The 18,057-nt window shown below is 48.3% G+C and overlaps 1 protein-coding gene across 6 annotated transcripts in view; it reads left to right on the top strand.

Annotated features, from left to right (window-relative positions):
• The window catches only part of LOC121870034 (ras GTPase-activating protein nGAP-like), a 93,139-nt gene that overhangs the window by 49,055 nt on the left and 26,027 nt on the right, over window positions 1-18,057 (top strand). The gene's annotated exons all lie outside the window — the stretch shown is intronic.

Raw genomic sequence — 18,057 nt, 5'->3', positions numbered from 1 at the left:
TGCGCAGGTACAGGTAAAATGTTCACACCTGTAATTAACTTGTTGCGTATATTAAACTAGGTCATACGCATTTATTTCCTTACATAAGATTGTATGAGTTTTATTATTATTATTTTTGCGTATATACATTAGTAAATATATTTTAATTTCGTCGATAATATTCGCTATATACGCATTTCCTCGTACGCATATGATCATGTTACGCATTTTTTTACGTACTTCATATCACGCTACGCATTTTTTTTTTGGTTCCGTAAGCTACACACCACGATACGACATTCTGAAGGATCCCCCCTTACCCCCCCCCTCCCCCACCCCCACCCCCCAAAAAAAATCTAATCACTGGGCCAAACATGATGGCAGCTAGACAGTACAGGCATGATAGCAAGAGTTCCCGGTAAACACAATCAATATCACGGTAAAAAAAAAAGAAAACCCACCTTCTTCATCAACACCCAAACACACACACAGTACCCGAGTGAACCCCTCTGTCAGCAGCCTCTCACCACCTTCAGGAAACAGACAGACACATGGTAGACACAAAAAGATTTAATTGTCTGGAAGCGGCGGGGAATAATATTAGGTTAAGGGTATTAAATGGTTGAGGTACTGTGGGAGAGAGAGAGAGAGAGAGAGAGAGAGAGAGAGAGAGAGCACACAATAGGTTGACCTCTAACTCTCAATGTCAACAACAGTAACAAGAAACACACCCTACTTACTAACAAACACACCGACCCTACCAAGAGACGCCAGGTGTGTTGTGAGGATGGAACACAACACAACACAACACAAATACCTATAACACTTAACCACAACACCTTAAGCTGATTTATTTTGCCATGTACTTCCAAGATCTACCGCTAGTCATCCTTAAGGCGCTGTTGTCGCTGTTCTCATATCTCGCTACTACGAAGATCTGTACTGGCGTTGTATTAGACTTGTGTTAACCCGGATGTTGTAAATATTGTCAGGTTTCGTTGTTATCTCTTATCAGTAAACGCTCGGTGTGTTATCTAGGGTGTGTGTGTGTGTGTGTGTGTGTGTGCGCCCAACAAACATCGACATAAAATAAACCTAACCTACCCTAACCTATTCTTAACTTTACTTAACCTTCACACACACACACACACACACACACACATGCCAGTTATGTATGTTATCTGGCTAAGGTATTCTCTACACGTCCAATTGGCGATAACAGATAACAATAATAATACTGCCTAATTTGGCGAAGGAAAACATGGCGTGTTGATTTGGCATTAGATAAGGAGACGTCAAGGTAATATTGTACGTGAGATTAGAGTGGTGTACGTAAGATTGGACTGATGTACGTGAGATTGGACTGGTGTACGTATGATTGGGCTGATGTACGTGAGATTAGACTGGTGTACGTAAGATTGGACAGGTGCGAGATTGACTGATGTACGTGAGATTGACTGATGTACGTGAGATTGGACTGATGTACGTGAGGTTGGACAGGTGTACGTAAGATTGGACTGGTGTACGTAAGATTGACTGATGTACGTATGATTGACTGATGTACGAGATTGATGTACGTAAGATTGGACTGATGTACGTGAGATTGGACTGGTGTACGTATGATTGGGCTGATGTACGTGAGATTAGACTGGTGTACGTAAGATTGGACTGACGGACACAAACAACCTCCTAGTACACATAACATTATCCCAGGTACTAGCACACGTCACATCATAGCCACTAGCACCACCATCCCAAAGCTACTAGCAACATCACATCCAATATTTACTACTACTAGCACAGGTAATATCATCATAGTGGCGCACGTAACACACCTGTAGCGGCGCAGGTTAATGGTGTACTGTACATTTTGTGGTCATTTACAGGCAGGTGGTCTACTTTAATCACGACCTCTATGCCTGTTTGACATTTGGCAACACAACAGAAACCCACAGTAGTAACAATGGCTCGAGAGAGACGCTGGGGGAAAAAAGGGGACCTCACTCGCCCCCCTATCCCCACCCCCCACCCCACCCCAAAAGAGATCCCCTTTCGATTCCCTCCCCCAAAAGACCCCACCTCCTAAAAAAAAGACCCTCTCCCCACATCCTCTTAACAAATAAAGACCTTCCCTTCCCTTCTCTAAAAAGACCAGTCTTCTCCCCATAAATTAAGACCCCTAACCCCCCCCTTTCTTCTTATTTTACCTTATTTTCACCTGATGATTAGACACCCTAATGATATACACACACACACACACACACCTACCTTTGGGAGAGGTTAGGTTAGTGTTAGGTAAGGTTAGGTCAATGTTAAGTTAGTACGTTAGGTTAGTGTTAGGTTAGGACGTTAGGTTAATGTTAAATATTCATAGGCATAAATATAAAAAAAAACGCTATAACTTAACCCTGAAGTAGAGTCTTCATTTACGGTATATTATCCATAGATCCATCTACTTTAAACCCCTTATTCTCAAAGGTACTTAGGGTAATCTTATCGCTTAAAGGCGGGGTACGTTATCGAGCTTCTCAAACTGTAAATAAAAAAAAACTTCCCGTAACTACTTCGGGTATTTTTTGTTTATTGTTGATCCTCAAAGTATTTAATCGGATCTAAAGTGGTTAATTACCCCCCCACCCCCTTCGACATCCCAACTACCCCTATCATGCCAGCCACCCCTACTAAACCCCACCTACCCCCCCAACTACCCCCCCTCCTGTCCTTCTCCCCACCAACTCTCTCCTACCCTCCTCCCCCTCCCCACCAGCTCCCCCTCCCACCTCTCCCCTCCCTACTCCCCCTCCCCTCTCCCCCCCTCCCCTGCTCCCCTCCCCCTCTCCCCCTCCCCTCTCCCCCTCCCCTGCTCCCCCCCCCCTCCCCACCAACTCCCCCTCCCCCCACCAACTCCCCCTCCCCCACCTACTCCCCCCCCCCCCTCAGTAGTACTAATATGGCGGTCAAAATGAATACGAAATTACACCGAGACTCGACCATAACCAAATGTGTTGTCTTACGCTATTGAAGGTAAAAATAAATTAACATAGGGTTAGGTTAGGTTAGGTTAGGTTAGGTTAGGTTAGGTTGAGAGTGGAGCTAGTTAATAGGACTAGAGGTTCCCAGGTAAGCTAGTACAGGTACCTACTAAGGTAGTACAGGTGAATATTCTTTTCCTTAATACGACCATAAATAATCTCTTATCTTACCATCAGGTGTGTGTGTGTGTGTGTGTGTCTGTGTGTGTGTGTGTGTGTGTGACATTCTCTGCATCCTTCCTCCACCCACAACACTATATTGATACTAACACCCTCCACTACACACACACACACACTCACACACAGTTGGAAGGGGGGAGGGGGGGGGGGCTTTATACCATATGGTGCTCTTGCCCACATTAAATCTTCCCCTTGCCATTGAGATCTACTCTATTGCCCTCCCTCCCTCCCCTACCCTCCCTCCCCTACCCTCCCTCCCCTACCCTCTCTCCCCTACCCTCTCTCCCCTTCCTCCCCTGTCTAGATTTTATTTCCGCGTCGCGTTGTGTTGCACCTTCGTTGTCTCCTCACAGGCGACAGAAAGTTTGTGTGAAGTGTTTTGGTCTGGTAACACTGGTTGAGGAAGTGTTTTGATCTGGTAACACTGGTTGAGGAAGTGTTTTGATCTGGTAACACTGGTTGAGGAAGTGTTTTGGTCTGGTAACACTGATTAAGGAAGTTGTTAAAGATAAGGTTGAGAGACATCATTGAGAAGGTCAGGTGACGCCAGGTGACCATTAGTACTACTTCCAGGTGTCACTTCCAGTACAGGTGTCACTTCCAGGTAGCAGACACTTAACACAGCAAAGGTATGTGTGTGTGTGTGTGTGTGTGTGTGTGTGTGTGTGTGTGTGTGTGTGTGTGTGTGTGTGTGTGTGTGTGTGTGTTATCCAGGACTGGTTGAATGAACGATAACAAAACTGGATGGATGAGGACAGGTGTTGGTGGTGTTGGAGGTAGAGTGAGGGAGGAGGAGGAAAAGAGGTCAGGTCAGGTGTGTGTGTGTGTGTGTGTGTGTGTCAAAGTAACTGTATTATAAGCTCATCACCATCACTCTGCTGTTAGTCTCTCTCTCGGCCACCTGACTGTCTGACTGGTGATGACTGGAGCGGCGCGCTATCCAAATGACGTGTTGCAGATAATAGTCTTGTGAAATGTTAATATTGAATGGGGGGAGAGGGGGGGGAGGTTAATGAACTGTGATGGTGATTTTGGCGATGGTGACTGATGGTGACTAATCTACAAGAGTATGAATCACTAGAGACAGGTGTGTGTGTGTGTTTACGTGTCGTTGTAATTATCTGGTTGTGTTGAGTGAATGGGTTCATAAATATACTACGAGTCGTCGGTGAAGGTAAATGAAAGAAGCGTCTATAAAAAGAATCTGAAAAGGTAATTAATTTGTGCTGTTTGATGTATGTTGAGCGTTACTGAAGGCAGGTGGTGGTGAGGGGGGGGGCGAGGTAGGCCTACTGTCTCCTCCCCCCCTCCCCTCCCCCCCATATTAGTGAAGCATCTCCACGCCCGTGTCAAGTCGATATCAATAGATGTGTATCTTGGGGCGGGCGTGGGAAGAGGGTGCGACAACACAGGCGGGCCCAGGGAGCGAGTGTAACATATGGTTGGCCGATGACTAGGGGTTGAATAGGGCGAAGGGAGAGGTAGGGAAGATGTGAGGGGGGGAGGGGAGGGGGAGGACAGGCGTGAAGAAAGACTTAAACACGGTGAGAGAGGAAAGAAAAAAGGGGGGGTGAGGGGTGGTGAGACACGGTGGTAGCAATCACTGTTCCTTTTGGTAATAACACGTGTTGGCCTTTTCTCACTGCCTGCACCTCACTCTACCTGCCTCACCTCACTCTACCTGCCACATAAACTACTCTTGAACACCTTTACCCCCCTCCCCTTCCCTTAACTGAGTCTTGTGTTTTGATCTTGAGCGTCGTTCATGTTACCTGAGAACCCCCCCTCCCCCCTCCCCCCTCCTCAAAGAAATAAATACCAATGGGTCACGAGTGTTGTGTGATGAGGGGAGATAATGAGGGGGTGAAGAGGAGGGGTGAAGAGAGGGTCGGTGGGGAAGGAGAATTGGGTTAATGGTAGGTGAGGGAGGGAGGGACGTGGTTGGTTGGTCCCCTTGTGTGTGTGGTAATTCTCAGGTGCAATAGTTAGTGGTGTGTTAGTGGTGTCTTGTTGTGGCCCTGATGACCACTGTGTTGTACTTTGTGTGTGTGTGTGTGTGTGTGTGTGTGTGTGTGTGTGTGTGTGTGTGTGTGTGTGTGTGTGTGATGGTGTGTTGGTCTTTAGTGCTCACCTCACACCTCACCTCACTTCCACCTCCCCTCACTTCACCTCACGCCAGTCCTGAATGTGGGTATATTATGTACGTTCTCTGTGTCGTCACGCATTAAGCCACGTGTGTGTGTGTGTGTGTGTGTGTGTGTGTGTGTGTGTGTGTGTGTGTGTGTGTGTGTGTGTGTGTGTGTGTGTCACCATCTGGTTGTGGTTTGGACCAGTTGCAGTGTAGTGGTGGTCTTGAAGGACACTGTATTATGGTGCAGGTATGGTGTGAAGGAGGTGTGGGTGAGGTGTGAAGGTGTGGGTGATGTAAGGGAGGGGAGGGGAGGGGGGGGGTGGTGATCGCCAGTTACTCGCCACAGTTCTTACATGACTTAGGAGAATGTCTCGCCTTGAGGCAACCACAACTACTAACCACTATCAAGCACCACCATCATCAACCACTACCACTGTCAACTACCACTATCACCATCAACTACCACCACCTACCATCACCACCATAGGCCTAGTAAATTAATAGAAACCTTGTATATTTTGTGAGGCCTAACCTAACCTAACCTAACCACGGAGGGAGGGGACTTGCTTCAGTTCCCTTTTCCAGTTAAATATGTAAATGTGACGACCCCCCCTCTCCATCCCCCTCCTCACCCCTCCTTCCCCCTCCCAACCCCTCCATCCCCCAACCCCTCCAACCCCTCCTCTGGTCCCACGCTTATTGTCGGGTTGTTCTGAGCACCGCGGGGCTTCTGGTGACGCTTATGGGGGAGTGGGCAGGGTATGGTGAAGTGGGATGTAAGGGGATGGTGATACAATGGTGTTGGTGGTGGTGAATCAAGGGAGAAGGGGTGATGGTGACGCAGGGTGGGTGGTAACGCAAGGGGTGGTGACGCAAGGGGAAGAAGTAGTGGTGGTGATGGTGGTGACGCAAAGAAGGAATGAAGAGGGGGTAACGATGGTGGTTAGGTTAGGGGAGGGTATTGGTATTGACAGTATTGAAGAGAAGATGGGGGAGGGTGCTGGTTATGGGGTGATAATTAAAGGTTATTATTGGAGATGGGGAGTAATCATGGGTGGTGGGGAGAGGAGAACACACACACACACACACACACACACACACCTTACATCACTACTCATAGAAAAAAAGGGCAAAATATATCACAAAAACCAATCACCACCGTTATTAGTCGCCATCACTGCCATGACTCACAGTAACACAATGCACTGTGTTACTATCAGCTGTTTTAAACCCACCGTGGTTAGGGAGGGACTACAGCTATCGGGTTATGAGTCACTGCAAATTACAGGTAAGGTGTTGTGATGGTTCTTGTACCTGGTGGGGGGGGGGGGAGATTCAGTTAAGGTGGGTGACGAAAAGATCCATCCAGTACAGGTTGTTGTTTTCGTCCTTAATTCACCTGGAGACGATCAAGACATTTAACCTGTCTCTCTGAACTGTATGTAGACGACGTGTGTAAGTTTAGAACACCTTCAGGATGACACGGGGTCACCTGCAGGTGTTAATTCAGGCTGTGAAGAACACCTTTGATATCCTCACCGTCCCAATATCTTCAGGTTTTTGTTTTGTTTATGCTCTTGGCGTCGAGAGAGAGAGAGAGAGAGGTGGCAGCCTGTGTGTGGGGAAAAGAGAGAGAGAAAAAGAGAGAGAAAGAACTGAGGACAAAGAGGAGTGCAGAGGTGAGTGACAACGCTTTATTACTCTGTCCTGTAACCCACGCACTCAAACGCACACGCACTCACTCACTCACCCTGAACACCAATATGGCTACAGACACACCTCACATATACACAGTACTTACACTCTCTGCTCCTTCCCTGTGTTGTGTTCCCTTTACCCCAAGTCAGGTGACCAGGGAAAGGTGTTCCATAGCAGCTTTGTACAGGTGAGTTATATGAAGAATTGAATTATGGAGGAGGAGGAGGAGGAGGAAGGAACGAAGGACCGCATAAGAGAAACTGTGTAGAGGCTTGAGTGAGCTTGGGAGGCGTGGAAAACGCTATTTTTTAAGCTTTGACACTTGCAGGTGTGTGTGTGTGTGTGGGGGGGGGTGCAGTACTGGACCACCTAGGCTTAAACGTGATAAAACCAAGGCGACTCAAGTCACCAGGGTTTACGGAGAGGAGGAAGACAGCAAGCAAGCCACACGACCGGGAGAGAGGAAGGACCGGACCTTGGCTTCCATATGAGAGAGAGAGGACATAAAAGATGGTTTAGTTGTGATTAACGACAAACAACCCTTGGGAGCTCTTACGACTGGTGGTGTAGACGATGGAATGAGAGGTGGACGTGGTGACACCCTCCTGCCGTCACTAGCAACACCCTTACCACCACCTACACTCGTCTTCCTACCACCACCACCTACACCCCTACCACCACCACCACCACCTACACCCCTACCACCACCACCACACCAGTATACTGTACAACATCTACCCACACACACACTCACTCGCTAGGAAAACCATTATTGATACCCACATCAAGTCCATACCCAAAGCACTCAAGGTCATAATACCATATAAAGACCAATAGTAATTTCCTACCTTAGTTTCTTTGTCTTTAGGTAACAACTACGGCACGACGATTAGTGAACCATTTCCTACCAAGTTCTCATCTGTATGACGCTATCAGGAGACTTAAGAGTGTAGCTTTAGCTGTGGTAGATAAAAGCTAAGGAGGGGTGGGGGTTATGGAGTGTGTGTGTCAGAAGTGGGTTTGATGGGGGAGTTCATGGGGGGTGTGTTGTGACCTACGCTGTTTGGTTGGTTATACCTTGTGGAGTGCTGCTGATGGTGTCTGCTCTCTCTCTCTCTCTCTCTCTCTCTCTCTCTCTCTCTCTCTCTCTCTCCTGTTAGGTTGAAGTGCAGTACATTTTTCTACCTCTCTCTCCTGTGTTGCCACTTACATTCTCACCAGCCCACATACTCCCGCCGCCCACACGGTCAGCCACCCCATATTCCTTCGTCACACACACACACACACACACACACACACACCGCCGCCCACACACACTGCCGCCCACACACAATTAGCCGCCCACATTCCGCCACGATATTCTCCCCCACCCACACTTTCCCTTCCCACAATCCCCCCCCACACACCGCCACCCATTCCCTCGCCCACCGCCGCCCATTGTCCAACCAGCATAGTTCTCATTCCAGTACAGTACAACAGTTAACCGCCCACCACCGCCACCACCAGATGTCACCCTGTTGATCCATACCTCACAACCTAACCTAACCTAACCCCCACCAGGTAGCGTTAGGGTGTTTAATCAGCAGGTGAAATACGTCACTGGGAGTTAATATTCAGGTGTTCTCAATTCATTAGTTCTTGTAGTCGTGGCTGGAGCAAGGTGAGAGGTTATTACAGGTTAATTGGATATGTACTGATACCTGTAATTACCTGGATGACTTTTTGTTTGGGTTTGGTTAAGCCTGATATTCCTGCTGTGTGAGTTAGGTTTCTCTCTCTCTCTCTCTCTCTCTCTCTCTCTCTCTCTCTCTCTCTCTCTCCTTCCCATACTTGCCCTCATTCCTCCTCCTTTCCATGGTAACCCTTCCCTTCCCTTTTTCCTTCCCACAAAATACTTTCTCACTTCCCTCTTCCTTTCTACAGTAACCATTTCCTCCCTCCTTCCTTCCTTCCTTCCTTCCTTCCTTCCTTCCTTCCTTCCTTCCTTCCTTCCCAATAACCTCACCCAGAAACCTTATCTCCACATTGTTAGTAGTACTGTCTTGGCTGGCCACCCCACCAGGCCCCAGACAAACACCTCAGGCCCCCCACCTCAGGCCCCAGACAAACACCTCAGGCCCCAGACAAACACCTCAGGCCCCAGACAAACACCTCAGGCCCCAGATTCTCGCCCTTAAAGTACGGTACGACGTTCCCTCTGCCCCCTCCGTTGGCTGCCAAGGTCGTATAATCGGCCCCCTTGTCCCGGCTGAGTGAGACACAGTTGAGGTCTCCTTTATACACCGTGCCTTATACAGCTTCACTTTGACAGGGAGTAATTGGAGGGGTGGGGGAGAGATAGGTAGTGGTGTGGGCGTAGGGTGTGGGCGTAGGGTGTGGGCGTAGGGTGTTGTGTGTGTTACTGTATCATACATGGACACAGTGCAGTACAGTGAGGGGAATTGACCATAGGACCTAGCTTGGGGAGGAGGGGGTGAGGGAAGGGAGGGGTGGCGGGTGAGGGAAGGGATGGGGGTGGGGGGTGAGGCATAGTTCCATGAAAGTCAACAACAGATGACGTCACCTGGAACTATGAGGCCAGGCTCGTGCAGGTGATGGACCAGCACCCACATACTTAACATCACTGCTGTCACTCTCGTCTCCTTCGTCAGCCCGGGTCTACTGTCAGCCCGGGTCTACTGTCAGCCCGGGACTACTCTGTCAGCCTGGTGTCTCACTGCCACCAGAATCGATGTTTTGTGCCTGAATAACTCGTCTAAAATTAGTAAATTATGATGCTGTATCGATTATGTCTGTCTGTGTCTGTCTGTCTAAACTTCAACTTGCATCTCTCAAACTCTCATCATTATGCGTGGGTCCGTCTGTCCGTCCGTCCGTCCGTCCGTCTGTCCGTCCGTCCGTCCGTCTGTCCGTCCGTTTGTTTATCAGGTCACCATCCGCACAACCCTCCGACCTATCGCCTTCAAACTTTCATTTCACTACGTGTGTGGGATACTGGTAGGAGGGGGTGCTGGTAGGAGGAGTGTTGAGGGAGTGATTTGAGGTCTAGTGGGAGTTGGTGGTGAGTGCTGACTGATGGTGAGGGAGGTTGGTGGTGCTGACAACACTCTCACTGATGGAGTGAGTGGGGGAGGGAGTGAGTGGGGGCAGGGAGGGAGGGAGGGAGGGAGTGAATGGGAGAGTGTATGTATGTGTGTATGCTGTTCAGTTCTGGTTCCCCTATTATAGAATGGATATCAATTCACTAGAGTCGGTGCAGCGAAGAATGAAGAAAATGATTCCGGGACTTAGAAACCTTCCATATCAGGATAGGTTAAAGAAACTTAACTTGCATTCCCTAGAAAGACGAAGAGTGCGGGGAGATATGATAGAAGTATTTAAGTGGGTGAAAGGAATCAATAAAGGGGATATAGATAAAGTTCTTATAATATCCGAGCAGGATAGGACTCGGAGCAACGGATTTAAGTTGTTTAGGTTTAGGAGGGAGATAGGAAGAAACTGGTTCACAAATAGGGTGGTGGACGAGTGGAACAAGCTTAGCAACTTTGTAGTAAGTGCTGGAACGCTGGAAAGTTTTAAAAGGAGGCTAGATAGATTCATGGACGATAGAGAGTGGTAGTAACTCGACAGGAGCTTAAAATAATGGAAATAAAAGGACCACATGAAATTTAGACACCCTAACCTAATCTAGCTTTTATTAATAACTTAGTGATATACCTTATTTGATGCTTTAATCGTGACGTAATGATAGTAATAATAATAATAATAATGATAGTATATTATTTGTAGTTTTAGTCGTAATGGTGATAGAAAATACATGTACTTATAATAGTAACAATAATATAAAATAAACAATAATAATAATAATAACAACAAAAATAGTAATACAAATATATCAAAAAAATTCCCCAGAGACTCAGAGAAACAAAAAAAAAATCCAGGTAATCTCAACACAAATAACTAATTACCTTCACGTGACAGGTAAGGTAAGAGAGGCTATATATCTTAAGACAAAAACACTCAACAACAAAGAAAATTCCCGGTGTTATTTTTAGGGTTAATTTCACCAGGTATTTGAAGATGCCTGGGTAATTATTTTCCACGTGTTGAGGGTGTCGTGGGTGGGTGGGTGGGGCGGGGTGGGTGGCTTTTTCTGAGACTTAATAGGAAGAGGAAGTATGAAAGGAGAAAGAGAATGAAGAGGAAGAAAGTAAATAAAGAAGAGGAGAAAGAAGGAGGGAAAATTAGGAGAATAAATAACGAGAAGGGAGGAGGAGGAGGAAGGAGGTTAGGTTAGGTTAGGTTAGGTTACAAATACTGGGTCACCACCACCACCTTGTAATCCAGCTTCACCGACCTTTGGCACACACAAGTTCAGGAGATAATTATATGATTTTTATTATTATTAACACTAATTTGATTTATTTATGTTCTATACAGGTGTTCAGTTATAGCGGCCCAGGTGTGCAGGTTAATTAAGAATTTACTGAATCAAGACGCAAATGGAACAGAAAATTCACCTGAGAAACCTAACCTAACCTAACCTAACCTAACCCACGATCTCAGACGTGTAGGGTATAGGTTGTGGTGGTCCGGGTTATAGGGACATAAGGGCCGTCATTGTTGTGGTGTCCAATTATTATGTGTGTGTGTGGGGGGGGGGTGATAGGCCTATGATACTAAAGGTGTATGGTGGTAGTGAAGGTGGGTGTAGTAGGGTGATAGGCCTGTGGGAGAGTAAAGGTGTAGGTGAGTGTGTCGTCAGGGGAGTGTAAGGTGTGTGGTGTGGGTGCATGACAAGGGTGTTAGTGTTGTGTAGTTGCCATGGCAGCCCCCGCCAACGCCTGCACTACCTCAAGTACCCCCACTCGCCACTGCTCCTGTCACTCCCCTCGCCCCTGTCACTCCCCTCGCCCCTGTCACCCCCTCCTCACCCTCCTTCTTAACCCCCTCCTTCCCCCTCAACACCTCCTTCCCCGTCACCACCTCCCCTCCTCCTCTACCCCCTCCCCCACCCCTTCCTCCTCCTCAACCCCTCCCCCCTCTTCTCTCCCTCAACCTCCCCCCCCTCTTCCCCTGATCAGGACCACAATACACCCCTACAAGTCGGTCAGGTCCAACCAGATGTGTTTTATTTTATTACATCTCAATACATTATCGCTCGGGTGGGCTGATGACCGCTCAGTACCCGGTAATAAAAAAAAAGTGGATGGTGCTTGAGTTCGATAAGTTAAGCGCATGCGCAGAGCCGTCCATACAGCGTGCGCAGGAATAAAGGAGACTGCATGAGTATATTCCCTTTGATGTTAAGCCCAGGTGTCACTCTTGGCCTGTGGAGTTTACTTGTACTTGTCTTCAGGTGACTTTACCCTACCTGTCTGCCCCCCCTTCTTTCTGAACCCCCTCCTCCACTACTTCCTTTACCCTCCTCCCTCTACTTCTTCCATCCATCTCCCTTTCTTCATCCCTCCAACAACCTTCACCCCCCTCCTAAACCTCCTCCTTCACCTCCCTCAACATGACCCAACTCCTTGCTCAGGTTATCTTCTTCATCGTGTGTGTGTGTGTGTGTGTGTGTGTGTGTGTGTGTGTGTGTGTGTGTGTGTGTGTGTGGACAGGTGAACTACAGGTATATAGGTTCTAGAATAATAATAAAAACATTGATTGGGATGAACATGATGTCACCTGGGGGGGGGAAGGAAGGAGGGAAAGGAGAGAGGGGTCTGTATGTACGTGTATTATAACGAGGGCTAAAATTAATGAAAAAGTTTATATTTGGGTGGGTATATAGGAAGGCATTGATCGTGCGCGGGCGAGGAAGCAAGCAAGGGCAGAGAGAGAGAGGGAGAGAGAGAGAGAGAGAGACACACACACACACACACATTGATTTGGGCGCGTTGGTGTACAGTAGATAGCCTCAGTCGGTACCCTGTCCATACACCAATGTTTATCTTTAGGTCTGTGTGTGTGTGTATGTGTGTGGTAGTGATCGTAGGCGGATGAACAAGGACGTATAACAAGCAATGATGAGTCCTGGAATACATTGATTTAAGTTAGTTAGAAAGAGAGTGTGGGCGTCCGGGGAGGTGTGGTCTGTTGGTTGGTAGCGGCGCTGTGCCCGTTCGTGTTCACGCACACACATACACACACCACAGCACCGCCCACCTGTTGTACCGCCCCTCTCGCACTCCCCACACTCTCACACAGTACCCACCCACCACCCATCACTACAACACCTCTTGTTCTACCTACTTCCATGTTGGAGTGTTTTAATCTTGCGAGTGATAGCGAGGGGGCCGTCTCCTTGTCCTGTGAGTGTAAGGTGACCCCAGGTGACTGCGCGTCTAAGGTGACCCCTAGGTGACCGCGTGTCTAGGTGGCCTACCAGGTGACCGCGTGTCTAAGGTGACCCCTAGGTGACCGCGTGTCTAGGTGGCCTACCAGGTGACCGCGTGTCTAGGTGGCCTACCAGGTGACCGCGTGTCTAGGTGGCCTACCAGGTGACCGCGTGTCTAGGTGGCCTACCAGGTGACCGCGTGTCTAGGTGGCCTACCAGGTGACTGCGCGTCTAAGGTGACCCCTAGGTGACCGCGTGTCTAGGTGGCCGCGTGTCTAGGTGGCCTACCAGGTGACCGCGTGTCTAAGGTGGCCTACCAGGTGACCGCGTGTCTAGGTGGCCTACCAGGTGACCGCGTGTCTAAGGTGACCTCCCAGGTGACTTAAACTATCGTGTCCGTGATAAAAGACAAGTGATTAACGTGTTCTCTCTCTCTTTACAGGTAATGCATTTGGCAGTAGTCAGGGCCTGGACAGGGAATATGGTGACGTATTATGCTTTGTACATTCATGGCTCTTAATATGTTAGTAAACAAAACAAATAACCTTTATAAGTACAAATATATACAAGGTTCATTTGCATACTGGAAATCATTCATCCAATAAACAAAACAAAAAATTGAAATTAAAACTTAAACTGTGTTGATATTTGTACATGTAATGACCGCCGCTTGGTACAAGACCCAACACACCTTGAGGATTTTAATCAGGGTATGTGAGAGGCACTCATGCCCCTGCCCACCTGAGACCCGACAGGTAAGATCACGTAGGTTATGGAGGGAAGGTGTGTGTGTGGGGGAGCAAAACCTGGTAGGTACTGATGAGGGTGTTGAAGGGAGGGAAGGAGGGAGGGAATATCTCTCTGAGTGCCCAGGAGGAAGTGAGAGAAGGCAGGGAGGAAGTAAAGGAAACGGAGGTAGAAGGAAGGAAGGAAGGTAGGTAGGTAGGTAGGTATACAGGGTGGTAGGGGAAGAAACGCATAAGCAAGCTGATGGGCAGACCTCTCCTTCCCTCTCCCTTCCTTCCCTCTCCCTTCCTTCCCTCTCCCTCCATCCCTCTGCCTCCCTCCCCTCAGATAACGTAATGAGGGAACTACATCATTAACTTTGGGGTGGGTCCTAATGACTCTGTGACACCCCAGACACACCCACCCACCCACCCACCCACCCCGCTAATGACCTTATGCCAGTGCCCGAACGCGGAAGGCCAGTACGGGCGAACGTTCACGTGGTTGTACTCTGGCGAAGTGAAGTGTTACGCCAGGCGACATTGATTTCTCTCACTGGCACTAGTTTCTATGTTACGGGTGATTCTGAGTAATTAACTACGTCGATGAGATGAATTTTAAAGCGAATGACATGAGATATGGAAATTTCGACCCTGGACCAAGAAGAAAACCTAACCTAACCTAACCTGACCTAACCTAACCTAACCTAACCAAGAAAAGACTGCTAGTATTGTGGTAGGTAATATTAGACTTAATTTAATGCTAATATGCTCGTAAGACTTCATGAGAAAATTACGTCTTTTGAAGAGGAATTGGAGACGTATTGACCTGTTTTAATTGACCTTTTGATTCATATGGTTAGGTTATGTTGGGTTAAGTTAGGTTTGGGGTACGGTAGGTTACGTTGCTTTAGGATAGGTCAGGTCAGGTCAGGTCAGGTCAGGTCAGGTTGAAATCATGACCGACATGATAATTACAGTCTACTACCCTTTTGGACTGTATACAGGACGTGAACGTGTAACTTGTTTGGTCTCACTAATGTGACCTTTCAACAAGACACCTTCCAGATACCGGGGTCATTACTCTACCTTTAACTGTAACATTCGAATGGTATCCAGAAGCTTCCCCTGATTGGGTTGGTGGTGGTGGAGTGGAGGGAATGGGTTAGGTGGTGGAGTGGAGGGAATGGGTTAGGTGGTGGTGGTGGAGTGGAGGGAATGGGTTTGGTGGTGGTGGAGTGGAGGGAATGGGTTAGGTGGTGGTGGTGGAGGAGTGGAGGGAATGGGTTAGGTGGTGGTGGTGGAGTGGGAATGGGTAGGTGGTGGTGGTGGAGTGGAGGGAATGGGTTGGTGGTGGTGGTGGTGGAGTGGAGGAATGGGTTAGGTGGTGGTGGTGGTGGAGTGGAGGGAATGGGTTTGGTGGTGGTGGTGGTGGTGGAAATGGGTTGGGTGGTGGTGGTGGAGTGGAGGAATGGGAATTTGAAGTGTGCTGGTGGAGTGGAGGGAATGGGTTAGCTGGTGGAGTGGAGGAAAGGTGGAGTGGAGAAATGGGTTAGGTGGTGGTGGTGGAGTGGAGGGAATGGGTTTGGTGGTGGTGGAGTGGTGGAAATGGGTTAGGTGGTGGTGGGATAGGAGGAAAGGATTAGGAATTTGAAGTGTGCTGGTGGTTAGGTTAGGTTAAGAGATTGAGTCTTAAGGGGATAAGGGCTTGAAGTTAAGTGTTTTAGGGCTGTTGAGGGCTGAGGTCTAAAGTGGTAAGGGCTGAAGGCTTATAAAGGCGAGATAAATGGCGTGTAAACAGAGAGTTGCAAGGTGCCTCCCCCCTCCTTCCTTCCTTCCTTCCTTCCTTAAGTCACCCCCTCAGCTTTAAGCCAGTTTCTTTAGGTCTGCCCTCCCTACTCACTCACCTGTCACCCAGCCCACCAACCCAACCCAACCCACCCCACCCCACCCCACCTGCCCTTGGCCTGAACCCTGATATTAAACTTTCTTTAAGGTGGTTGTTAATGAGGCATTGAAACTCCTGCAAGAATGGCCCTGAGAGAGGCATTATGGGCCCCCCCCCTCCCTCTCCCCCACCCAAGAGACATAATTTGCATGGCAGGAGTAGACAAGGTGTGTGTGTGTGTGGGATGAGGAAGAACAGTTCCCAGGTGTCATCCCCCTTCCCCATCAGGGTGAACACCTTGATGATCGCCAGGTCTTCCCCCCCAACACCGTTCCGATGATCCCGAGATCGATTACATTTATCCCATTTATCCCAAGTCTCATTCTCCTGTGGAACTCCTGTCAGGGCCGCCATTCAGGGAGCCACATTCCTTATCCACCTCCATTTCTGCCCCCTTCCTCCTCCTCCCCCCCTCTTTCCCCTACCCCTCACCTCTCCTCCCACCCCTCACAGTCCTATTGAGGTGGTGGTGGTGCTTCATGGTGTCGGGCCTCCCAGGATGTCCTTGTGTCCCCCAGTCCTTATTCTCTCTCTCACCCCTCCTCTCTCACTCTCACCCCTCCTCTCTCACCCTGTCACCCCTTTCTGTCTCTCCCCCTCACTGTTTTTCCTCCAGTGGTCGTTCCTGAGGGTCGTGATGTCGTAATCTGGGATTTTCATCTGTTGTGTGTGTCCTGTCATGAGGCACGCTAAGCCTCACAAAATACGACTATAGCTCACTTACTTACCTCTGTGTGTGTGTGTGTGTGTGTGTGTGTGTGTGTGTGTGTGTACGTGTGTGTACCGCCCGTAATACACTTATTCACACGCATTGAAACGCACTACCTTTTCCGAGGGAGAGAAGAGGCAAGGTGAGGAGAGAAGAGGCAAGGTGAGGAGAGAAGAGGCAAGACGAGGAGAGGAGAGAGCAGGTATTAGGGATGGTGGCAACACATGGTAGTTCACACAGTCTTCTTACAGTGGTATAATGCATCTGGTGTTTTGCTGTTACGACACATCATTCTGAACGCTGCTGTGCCCTGAGACTCGCTATTGACAAACGGGCGACGGGGAAGAGGATTTCGGGGGGGCGTTTCAGTAGATATTCCCAGGGAGGTTCAAGTTGGATGATCCATTGATCCAACGAGTGAAGAAATATAAGATAGTATTATGGTCCGTGGATGGGATTCTCAATTTGTTACTTACGAGGTGTCAAATTCTGGCGTCTTAACCCACTGGGCCATATTTATTACACACACACTCACTCACTCACTCACTCACTCTACCACCCCTCCTCCTCCCTCCCCTCGGCGAATCCCTGGGGTTATTCTCTCTCAAAACTCACCCATGGGGACTTTTAGGACCTACCCCGGGGGAGGACCTACCTAGGGGGAAGGAGAACGTTGAAAGGTACCGAGAGAAGGTATATAAATTAATTAGTGAGTACCATTGTGTAAGTAACCTAGCCACCACCACCACCACCATCTACCACAACAACCACTACTACTACTATCCATAACCACCACTACCACCATCTACCACCATCACCCCTTAACTGGCAACCATCATTTACCACTTATGATCACCAACCACTAACACTAACCACCACCACCCCCTCCCCCCACCCCCTCCCTATATAGCCTCCAGTTTAAGTGAGGAGAAATCGTTCCAAAGACCAGTTAATATTTTTTTTGTAGGGAGTGACTCACATAACCAGGTGTTCTTCCTAGCCTTCGTGAGTCATTTAGAGTCAGTTAGTATTCGGGATATGAGTCGTTTATAGTCAGATGATTAATTTCTATGAGTTTAAGGTAGATTGGCTTTCTGAGTCTTTGATAAAATAGTATTCTTGTAGAGAGAGAGAGAGAGAGAGAGAGAGATCATAATTAAACTCCAATGTAATTTACCTGAGTCATTTTAAATATAATTGGATGACATGAAAATTAGGCACCCTACCCTATTTGACCTGATTAAAGGTCAGGTTAGGTTAGAGGGAAACGAAGAAGAGGAAGGGGGGGTAGAGAGAGAAGAATGAGAATAGAGGGAAG

Source organism: Homarus americanus, unplaced genomic scaffold, assembly GCF_018991925.1.
Source record: "Homarus americanus isolate GMGI-L3 unplaced genomic scaffold, GMGI_Hamer_2.0 scaffold14467, whole genome shotgun sequence".
Classification (NCBI taxonomy): Eukaryota; Metazoa; Arthropoda; class Malacostraca; order Decapoda; family Nephropidae; genus Homarus; species Homarus americanus.
The sequence above is the reverse complement of the archived record's forward strand: the minus strand, read 5'-3'. Positions and strand labels throughout refer to the sequence as shown.